The following is a 10,029-nucleotide window of genomic DNA, read 5'->3' as shown; positions in this document are numbered from 1 at the left end:
TTGCAATAGAGCCTTGTTGAGAAGGTAATAGTTGAGGAAAGATTGGAAGGATACAGGAGGTGAGGGAGCTAGCCATGCAGACCTGGGGAAGAGTGTTCTAGGCATAGGGAACAACTAGTGTGAAGGCAGCTTAATTCCAAGGTGCCTTCCCTTACATCCAGTGCCTCAAAACATAAATGCATGTGAGAAGACTCCTCAAGGAAGGAAACGCTTGAAAATAGATTGTAGGCCAACCAGAGTGAGAGAGGTCTGAACCAGTCCACATAAGACAGCTTGGGGATGGAGACTGATTTCTGGGTCCTCGTTAGAAAACAGGCCTTCTTGCCCACGTCCTGAAGAAAAAAGAAGTTAAAGTAACTGAAGAGGCAAGGTCACCCGGCTTTTACACCCTCGATTAAACTCCGTTGGCTGTTGCACACCTCTGCTGTGGCCTTGGTCTCTCTGTTTCCGAGGGCATCTGTGATATGCATGGCCTAGTGCTGGTCCCTTGGGACCTCCCAGTAGTCAGCTTAGATGTGCCCAAGCTCTGTGTTTTCTGTCTGGGCTCTGCCCTTGTCCTGCTTCAATTGTTCATCATCCGATTCCAAGAAAGATGGACCTTCTCATGCTTGCCTCAGTGCTGAAGTGCCCCTTGATGGAGCACTTGCCTAAGTTGGGGAAGCCTGTTCTCTAACTTTCCATGGAGGGGGGAGCCAGAATAAATCAATATGAGAGCTTGTAAGCTGACCAGTTACTCGTTGTGCTACCCAATATCGTGTACTGGGCTTCCTAAGGGTCAGTTCCCGTCAGGTACTTGCTGAGGCTGCTCTGTGCCAGCCCTGTGTTCTGAGAAAACTGACACCCTGACCTCAAGCAGTACTCAGACTGCCTCAGAGATAGACAGTTTCGTTATGTTTTGCAAGTGTCCACCCTTTCCTTTCCCTCCCCCCCTTCCCCATCCCAAATGTAGGATGGGAGCAGGTAGGTACTTCACCCTCTACGTGGTCCCCCCGGGGAAGTTGTGTGGACCCCCTCCTATTGGTTTGCTGTGATGGTCTTACTTTCCCTGGTTCTCAGCCCGCTATTTGGGCCTTGGAATACTTCATTTTGGTAACTATTTTAGAACTATTTATGCTCAAGCTTGTGCTTTTCCCTTGGACCAATTCTGGCATTAGACTTCTGGCTTTTACCTGATGACCAATAAGAGAGATGGGATGCTCCCAATTCCTGACAAAAGTGCAATGATAGAGGTCTGCACAGGATTTAGAAGAGGGATTCTGACCAGCTTGGGTGGTCCTGTCAGCTTCCTGGAGAAGGGGATGTCTGCATTGTTTTGATGCGGCAACCAGGAAGGCCTTTGGTCTGAACACATGGTCCAGCCTTAGTAAGAAGACCAGTGGTGCCCTTGTGCAAACAGTCCTTGCCTGCAGATCTTCCTGCTCTCTTCACTGATTGGTTGCTAAAAAGGAGATTGAGGTTTTCATCTCTGGCATGTAAGGGGGTTGGAAGTCAACACTCCCATCCCCACAAGAAAAAAGCTGGATGAATTAAACATCAGTTACTCTTCTTAGATCCATTAGAAGTCATAGGGCAAACTGCTGCCTGCAGAATTAGCGAGATAGGTGGGTACAGAGAATCACAACTCACCCAAGAGCAAAGATCTCAGGAAATGAACCTATTGATAGAGCCAGTATGAGGGTAAGATAATTTAAACTAATTGATGAATTGGGAGAGGCTTTGTGTAGATAAGCTAGAGAGTTAAAATTTTCTGGGTGGGGCCAGTCTTAGGGAGGAGCCCAATAGTTATGTGGATTTTACCTCCAAGAGCCCCACCAAGTCCCCACAGTAAAGAATGAGGAAAAATCCCCTTGTGCTTCTAGCAAGAGGAATGGAAGGAATAGCTATTTTGAACATACAGCTTTATCTATGATTATCCTATCCTGAACCTGAATTTCTGTTGCAAAAAACTTAATATACGGATCTAGCTTCTGAAATAGACCATTATAAGGACAATGTAATTTTTTTTAATCCTCCGGATTTTTTAATTCAACCGGATGGATGAATACACACACACATACATACATACATACATACATACATACATACATACATATAAATTGATTTCAGAGAGGAAGGGAGAGGGGGAGAGAGATAGAAACATCAATGATGAGAGAATCATTGAACAGCTGCCTCCTGCACGCCCCTACTGGGGATCGAGCCCACAACCCCGGGCACGTGCCCTTGACTGGAATCAAACCTGGGACCCTTCAGTCCACAGGCTGATGCTCTATCCACTGAGCCAAACCAGTGAGGGCTGAGGATATTTTCCCATTGCTTTTAGATAAGAATGGAAGGGGGAAAGGGAGAGAGAGAGAGATAAAAAAGCATTGATGTGAGAGAGACACATCAATTGGTTGCCTCCCACATGCACCACAGGCCAGCAGGGGGGCAGTTGGGGGTGATCAGGCTGGCGGGGGTGGGGGGGGAGGCATTTGGGGACAAGCAGGCTGGAAGGCAGAGTGGTTAGGGGCAATCAGGTAGGCAACCAGGGCTGGGGATTGAACCTGCAACCCAGGTACATGCCCTTAATTGGGAATCAAACACAAGACCTTTTAGTGAGTAGGCCAATGCTCTAACCACTGAGAACACTGGCCAGGATAGGAGAATATACTTTTTTGTGTGTGGAAAAAGCATTTTATTTATATGGAAAAGCTACATTAAGATCTGTAAAAGGTGTCATAATATTGCCTATACAGAAAAAAATTCAAGTGTGAATAACAACAAATAAAAGTTACACATCTTCCTACTTAGCAGTGCAATTCACCTTGCAATAAAGTTAAGTCAGGTATAACAATATCAAAACAAGTGTTTCTCCATAATCAGTAAACTGAGAATTACAGTGTAAAGATCATTCAGGTTTAAGAAATCTGCAATTGATCTACACAGAAAACCCTCAGACAAGGGAGACAGACAGTTAATTCATTTAATTATCAGCTATTCAGTTTTTTTCAATACTGTTCACAGGAAAAAAATTAATGAGTTGACATACATGTAGGTAGAATATATTTAGTCTACACAGTAAAAAAATACAAATTGTAAAGTGAGCTAACAAAGAATGAAATCTGAATCTATACTAATATAAGGGTAATACGCTAATTAGACTGGGAGACCTTCCAGGAGTCCTTCCGGACGTTCTTCTGGACAAAGCCATGGTGGCGGGGCCGAGGTAGAGGCAGTTAGAGGCCAAGAGGGGAGGCCAGTTGTGGGTGATCAGGCTGGTGGGGGGCGGGGCCATTGGGGGTAAGCAGACAAGCAGGGGGGCCAGTTGGGGGCAAGCAGGCCATCAGTGGGGGTCAGTTGGAGGTGATCAGGACAGTGGGGGGCAGTTGGGGTTGATCAGGCTGGCGGGGGGGGCATTTGGGGGCAAGCAGGCTGGAAGGCAGAGTGGTTAGGGGCAATCAGGTAGGCAGGCAGGCAGGTGAGCAGTTAGGAGCCAGCAGTCTCAAATTGCGAGAAGGATGTCCGACTGCCGGTTTAGGCCCGATCCCTGTAAACCGGCAGTAGGATATCCTTCGAGTGGTCCCAGATTGGAGAGGTTGCAGGCCGGGCTGAGGAACACCCCCTCCCCCTGCACAAATTTCGTGCATTGGGCCACTAGTAGATTTATAAAACGACACATAACATACAGTATTTCTCATGTAAAAACACATAATTTCAGCAAAAAATAATTTGGTTACTTTTCAGATGGTTTGTAGATCTTGTAAGCTGAAGATGCAGATGTCCAAGTATCTTAAAGTCCATAATAAATGCATTTCTCAATGCATACAAAATGATAAATGCTCTCATCACAGTCTTTTTTTTTTTAAAGTATATTTTATTGATTTTTTACAGAGAGGAAGGGAGAGGGATAGAGAGTTAGAAACATCGATGAGAGAGAAACATCGATCAGCCACCTCCTGCACACTCCCCACTGAGGATGTGCCCACAACCAAGGTACATGCCCTTGACTGGAATCGAACCTGGGACCCTTGAGTCCGCAGGCTGATGCTCTATCTGCTGAGCCAAACCAGTCAGGGCACTCATCACAGTCTTAAGGGTATTTTTGGAAGTTTGTTTTGTCTTGCTTCAGAAATACATGTAAAAATGGATAAAAATCAAAGGATTTCATGATACGATGAAACAAAAAACTGCTCAATTTACTGCTAATATTGAAAAAAACAGATTTTACAGTACTCTGGTATATATGAATTTTTTTATTTTACATTGCATATTTCTGAGTCCATTCTCTTGCGTGTCTGTTGTATTTTTCTTTGTTTTATAGATTTGTGCAGTATCTGGTACTAAGGGGTCATCTGAATTAGGATCACAAAGTAGAGAACATATGGACAATAAAACTTTTTTTTTTTTTTAAATATATTTTTATTGATTTTTTACAGACAGGAAGGGAGAGAGATAGAGAGTCAGAAACATCGATGAGAGAGAAACATCGACCAGCTGCCTCCTGCACACTTCCCACTGGGGATGTGCCCACAACCAAGGTACATGCCCTTGACCGGAATCGAACCTGGGACCTTTCAGTCCGCAGGCCGACGCTCTATCCACTGAGCCAAGCCAGTCTTGGCGACAATAAAACTTTTGATACAGTCAGAGCTGATGACCATTGTGACCTCAGGATATCAAGACAAATACTTCCATTACTGTTTATGTTTAGATGATACATTTTTGTTGTGAAAGCAATCTTTGGTGGTTTAAAAGGATAGTCTGTCGGAAAATGTACAGTGAGAAACAAGACTCCGCCATGCTATGCGCTATCAGGAGGCCCCATAACAGTTGCTTGCCAGTGGAACAAGTCTCCCACAGTTCGGGGGAGCAGTGAGCAGGTGGGTCACGCTGTAGATCATTTAATTCTTTCTGAATCCACTTCAGCACCATGGGTCAGGGAGGACGGTGGGGACACCCACCGGCGGGGGTGGCTACAGGACTGGGAGGGTGGGGCGTGGGTTGCCGCTGGTTGGCTTGCTCTGGGCGCCTGTGCCAGTTCTGTGTGTGTCTGAGCGAGTGTGCAGGTGGGGACACAGGCGAGACTCTTGTTTCCGCTTTTTCAATAATAGAATTTTTGAAAATAAATGTAAAATAAGTTCTGGAGCCTGGCTGGCGTGGCTCAGTGGTTGAGCACCAACCTAAGAATCAGAAGGTTACTGTTCAATTCCGGTCACTGCACGTGCCCAGGTTTCGGGCTCGGTCCCCAGTGTGGGGTGTTGGGAGGCCAATTGATGATTCTGTCTCATCGATGTTTCTATCTCTCTCTCCCTCTCCCTCCTTCTCTCTGAAAACATAAAAAATATAATAAAGGAAGTCCTGGAAAAGAAAAGGAAATACACCCAAAGCATTCTGTTGTCCGTAACATGGCCTGCCCTCAGGAGAAACTATTTACCAGAGTCTAACTGACCTGGGGAAGGGCGATACCCAACTCAGCCTACTGCAGCCTTTCCGGTGGGAGAAGGGAGTTCCCAAGTCCAGAGCCTTTAGCCTCTCTGCCTCAGCTAGGGCGAGTGTGGTGGGAGATGGGTACCCAGCAATTGGGAAACACCAGTGAACAGCAAAGCCCTGGGGCAGAGGCTCGCTGAAGACTGACATCTAGTCATCGGACTATAGGATGCTTCCCGTCCCCAACCCCTACTGCCACCTCAGTCAGGCCCCGCATACTAACGGGATTACCACAGAAAGAACTGCACACCTCAGACCTTATTTGAAAAGTCTCTAGGGAAATACAAAGCAGAGGAGACAAAAACCAGGCCACAGAAGAAATTTTAGCCTCTAACACCTATAGTAAACAGTAAACACAGCCTCACTCCAAGCCAGATAAACATAAAGCCTCATACGAAAGGCCTACTTACCTCAGTTCCTTTTACATAGTGGCATTCGTAAAACTACAAGGCATACTAAAAGACAGCACGGCTTGGACAGAGGAAATATCAGCACCAGATTTAGACATGGCACTTATCACTGATGTTTCTATCTCTCCCTCTCCCTTCCTCTCTGAAATCAATAAAAATATATTTAAAAAAACAAAACAAAAAAAGGAAATGCTAGAAATAAAAAACACTGGAGGTCTTTCCTAAAAACGAAGGAGAATAATGCTCACTTTGGGAAACTGGAAAATGCCTGTACTCACTGTTTGCAGTGACTCTCTAATGTTTTAAACTTTTTCATTTTGCAAGACTGAAACTCGGTATCCATTAAACAACTCCTTATTCCCCCCTCCCACACACACCCCAAACATGGAATTGCTGTGTCATATCATAACACCCCTGGTAACCACTATGCTACTATCTATGAAATTGACTACTTTAGATACCTCATACAAGTAAAATCATACAGTATTTGTTTTGTTTTGTTTTGTTTGTGACTGGCCTGTTTCACTTAGCATAATCTCAAGTTTCATCCATGTTGTAGCATGTGACAGCATTCCTTTTTTAAAAGAAAACACTTTTTTTTTTATTTCAGAGAGGAAGGGAGAGGGAGAGAGAGACAGAAACATCAATGATGAGAGAGAATCATTGATCAGCTGCCTTCTGCACCTACCCCACCCCCACTGGAGATCAAGCCTGCAACCTGGTATGTGCTCCAACCAGGAATCAAACTGGGACCTCCTGGTTCATAAGTTGAAACTCAACCACTGAGCAGCGGCCAGGCCCTTCGTTTTTTAAAACTAATATCCTATATAATAAAAGCATAATATGCCAATCGACCGAATGGCAGAATGACCTGTCACTATGACACGCACTAACCACCAGGGAGCAGACGCTCAACTTAGGAGCTGCCTCCTGGTGGTCAGTGTGTTCCCACAGGGGGAGCACCACTGAGCCAGAAGCTGGGCTCATAACTGGCAAGAGCAGCAGCGGTGGCAGGAGCCTCTCCCACCTCCGCTGCCGGTGGGCGGTAAGGAGTGAGGGGTCCTGGACTATGAGAGCCCCAGACTGTGAGAGGGATGTCTGACTGCTGGCTTAGGTTCAATCCCCAAGAGGATCAGGCCTAAGCTGGCAGACACCCCCCAAGGGGTCACAGACTGTGAAAGGGAGCAGGCCTGGCTGAGGGACTCTTCCCCCCGCCCCCCCCCCCCGCAGTGCATGAATCTCATGCACCAGGCCTCTAGTTCTATTATATGACTGTTCCTCATTTTCTTTTCTTTCTTTCTTTTTCTTTTCTTTCTTTTGGTTTTTGTTGTTGTTGTTGTTGTTGTTGAATCCTCACCCAAGGATATTTTTCCATTGATTTTTAGAGAGAGTGCAAGGGACGGGGAGAGACAGAGAGAGAAACATCAATGTGAGAGAGACACATTGATTGGTTGCCTCCCGCAGTACTCTGACCAGTGCCAGGGATCTAGCCTGCAACCGAGGTACATGCCCTTGACTGTAATCGAACCTGGGACCCTTCAGGCCTTGGGCCAACACTATCCACTGAGCCAAACCAGCTAGGGCTACTAGTATACCTCATTTTCTTTATTCATCCATCGAAGAACATTTGTGTTACTTACACATCTTGGCTATTGTGAATAATATTGCAATGGATATAGGTGTGAATTTTTTTTAACATCCTGTTGATATATAATTCACATATCATATAGTCCACCCACTTTAATGTGTATAATACAGTGATTTTTAGTATATTCACATAATGTGCAGCCATCACTCCAGTCAATTTAGAAACATTTTCATCACTTTAGAAAGAAACCTTGTATCTTTTAGCTGCCATCCCCTTGACCCCCATCTTCCCCACCCAGCCTAAACATCCACTAACCTGTCTCTATAGATTTTCCTTTAGAAATCCATTCACTTTCATATGAATGGAATCATATAATATGTGGTCTTCGTGTCTAGATTCTTTCCCTTGGCATGTTTTCAAGGTACATCCATGTAGCATGTCACACCATTTTGTGGCTGAATAATATTCCATTGTGTGGTTAACCATATTTTGTGTTAACCATTTGGATCGTTTCCACCTTTTGGCTGATATAAGTAGTGCTGCTATAAACTATGGATTAATATTTGTTTACAGGGTTTTGTGTAGATATGGTTTCATTTCTTTGGGGTGTATACCTAGATGTGAAATTGCTGTGTCATATCATAACTCTGTGTTTAATCACTTGAGGAATTGCCAGACTATCTTACACAGTAGCTGTACTACTTTTACATTCCTACCAGCAGTGTATGAGGTTCCAATCCATATCCTTGCCAACGCTGGTTACCTCACATTTTTATTTTAGCCACGTTTTGGGTGTTAAGTGGCATCTCATTGTTTTATTTGCATTTCCCTAATGGTTAGTGATGTTGAGCATGGGCTTTTCATATCTTCCTTGGAAACGTGTCTATTCAGATTATTTGCCCATTTTTTATTGAGCTGTTTGTTTTTATTATTGAGTTTTAAGAGTTCTTTATAGCCCTAGCCGGTTTGGCTCAGTAGATAGAGCATTGGTCCACGGGCTGAAGGGCTGCAGGTTTGATTCTGGTCAAGGGCAAGTACTTCGGTTGCAGGCTTGATCCCTGGCTCCTGTTGGGGCATCTGTGGAAGGCAACCAATAAATGTGTCTCTCTCACATCAATGTTTCTCTCTTTCTGTCTCTCTCTGTCTTTTCCTTCCACTCTCTAAAATCTAATGCAAAGAATATCCTCAGGTGAAGATTAACAAAAAAAAAGTTATATATTTTAAATAGAAGTACCTTGTCAGAAATATGAATTGCAGATATTTTCTCACATTATGGATTGTCTTTACTCTTTTTAATATAGGTAAATTGTAGCTATAAATTTCCTGATTACTACTTTCACTCCTAAGTCTTGGTATGTTGTATTTCAGTATTTTTGGTAGTTTGTGTATTTATTTTCATTGATCTCAAAGTATTTTCTCTTGTATTTTCAAAGTAATTTCAAAATTCTCCCTTTGTCTTTGTCTTTTGAGGTTTTGAATATGATGTGTCTAGGTAGGGATTAATATTTGCCATCAAATATGGAAAGTTTTGAGCCATTATTTTTTCAAATACTCTTTCTGCCTTTTCTTTATATGTATGTTGGTATGTTGCATGGTGTCCTATGAGTCTCTGTTTATTTATTTATGTATTGATTGATTGATCCTAGAGACAGAAAGGAAGACAAGGGAGAGAGTGAGAGATTTGTTGTTCCACTTATGCATTTACCAGTCGATTTTTAAAAATATATATTTTTTATTGATTTCAGAGGGGAAGGGAGAGGGAGAGAAACATCAATGATGAGAGAATCATTGATCAGCTGCCTCCTGCACACCCCACTGGGGATTGATCCCGCAACCTGGGCATGTGCCCTTGACTGGAATCAAACCTGGGACCTTTTAGTACCAGCAGGCTGACGCTCTATCCACTGTGCCAAACCAGCCAGGGCAACCAGTCGATTCTTGTATGTGCCCTTACCTTGATCAAACCCATAACCTTGGCATATCAGAACAATGCTGTAACCAACTGAGCTACCCAACCAGAGCTGTTTATTGTTCTTCATTCTTCTTTCTGTTCCTCAGATAGGTTAATTTCAATGGATCTATCTTCAAGTTTGCTGACTTTCTGCTTGGTCATGTTTGCTGATCCATTGAGCTACTCTAGTGAAATAGATGTTCATCTCAGTTATAGTACTTTTCAGGTCTAGAATTTCTAAGTGGTTCCTTTCTATAATTTCTGTCTCTTATATTCTCTATTTGTTGAGACGTCATTCCTTCTTTAGACATGGTTTCCTTTAGTTCTTTGAACATCTTAAAAGCTGATTTAAAATGTGATACTAGAGTAAGTGAAAATGCTACAAAGCTTGCTGTTCTTACCAAGATTCTACTATTTTTCTTGACCGAATGCTCTTTGGGTTGCTGCAAGCCTTTGTTTAATTTCCAGAATTCTGTGAAAGTTGATTCTGGTGATATGTGGCAGGTTGTTCATTGCTTTTATGGAGGAAACAAACTTTTAGTGGTTCTTACTGGACCTTTTTGTTATTCCCGTGCTTGGATTTTGATTCAAACTATAGATAGATATTTTTGAGA

General features: G+C 43.5%; 1 non-coding gene and 1 pseudogene across 1 annotated transcript; one reads left to right on the top strand and one right to left on the bottom strand.

Annotated features, from left to right (window-relative positions):
- The first annotated feature begins 1,900 nt into the window (after positions 1-1,900).
- LOC132228988 (small nucleolar RNA SNORD50) lies at positions 1,901-1,974 on the top strand. The gene has a single exon (XR_009451572.1). It is a non-coding gene; the product is annotated as a small nucleolar RNA SNORD50 (small nucleolar RNA).
- Positions 1,975-4,031: 2,057 nt separating this feature from the next.
- Positions 4,032-5,972, bottom strand: LOC132225939 (ubiquitin-conjugating enzyme E2 D1-like; annotated as a pseudogene).
- Positions 5,973-10,029: the final 4,057 nt, after the last annotated feature.

The sequence above is a fragment of the Myotis daubentonii genome, chromosome 2 (genome assembly GCF_963259705.1).
Source record: "Myotis daubentonii chromosome 2, mMyoDau2.1, whole genome shotgun sequence".
NCBI lineage: Eukaryota > Metazoa > Chordata > Mammalia > Chiroptera > Vespertilionidae > Myotis > Myotis daubentonii.
Note: the sequence above shows the minus strand (reverse complement) of the source record. Positions and strands in the feature narration are given on the sequence as shown.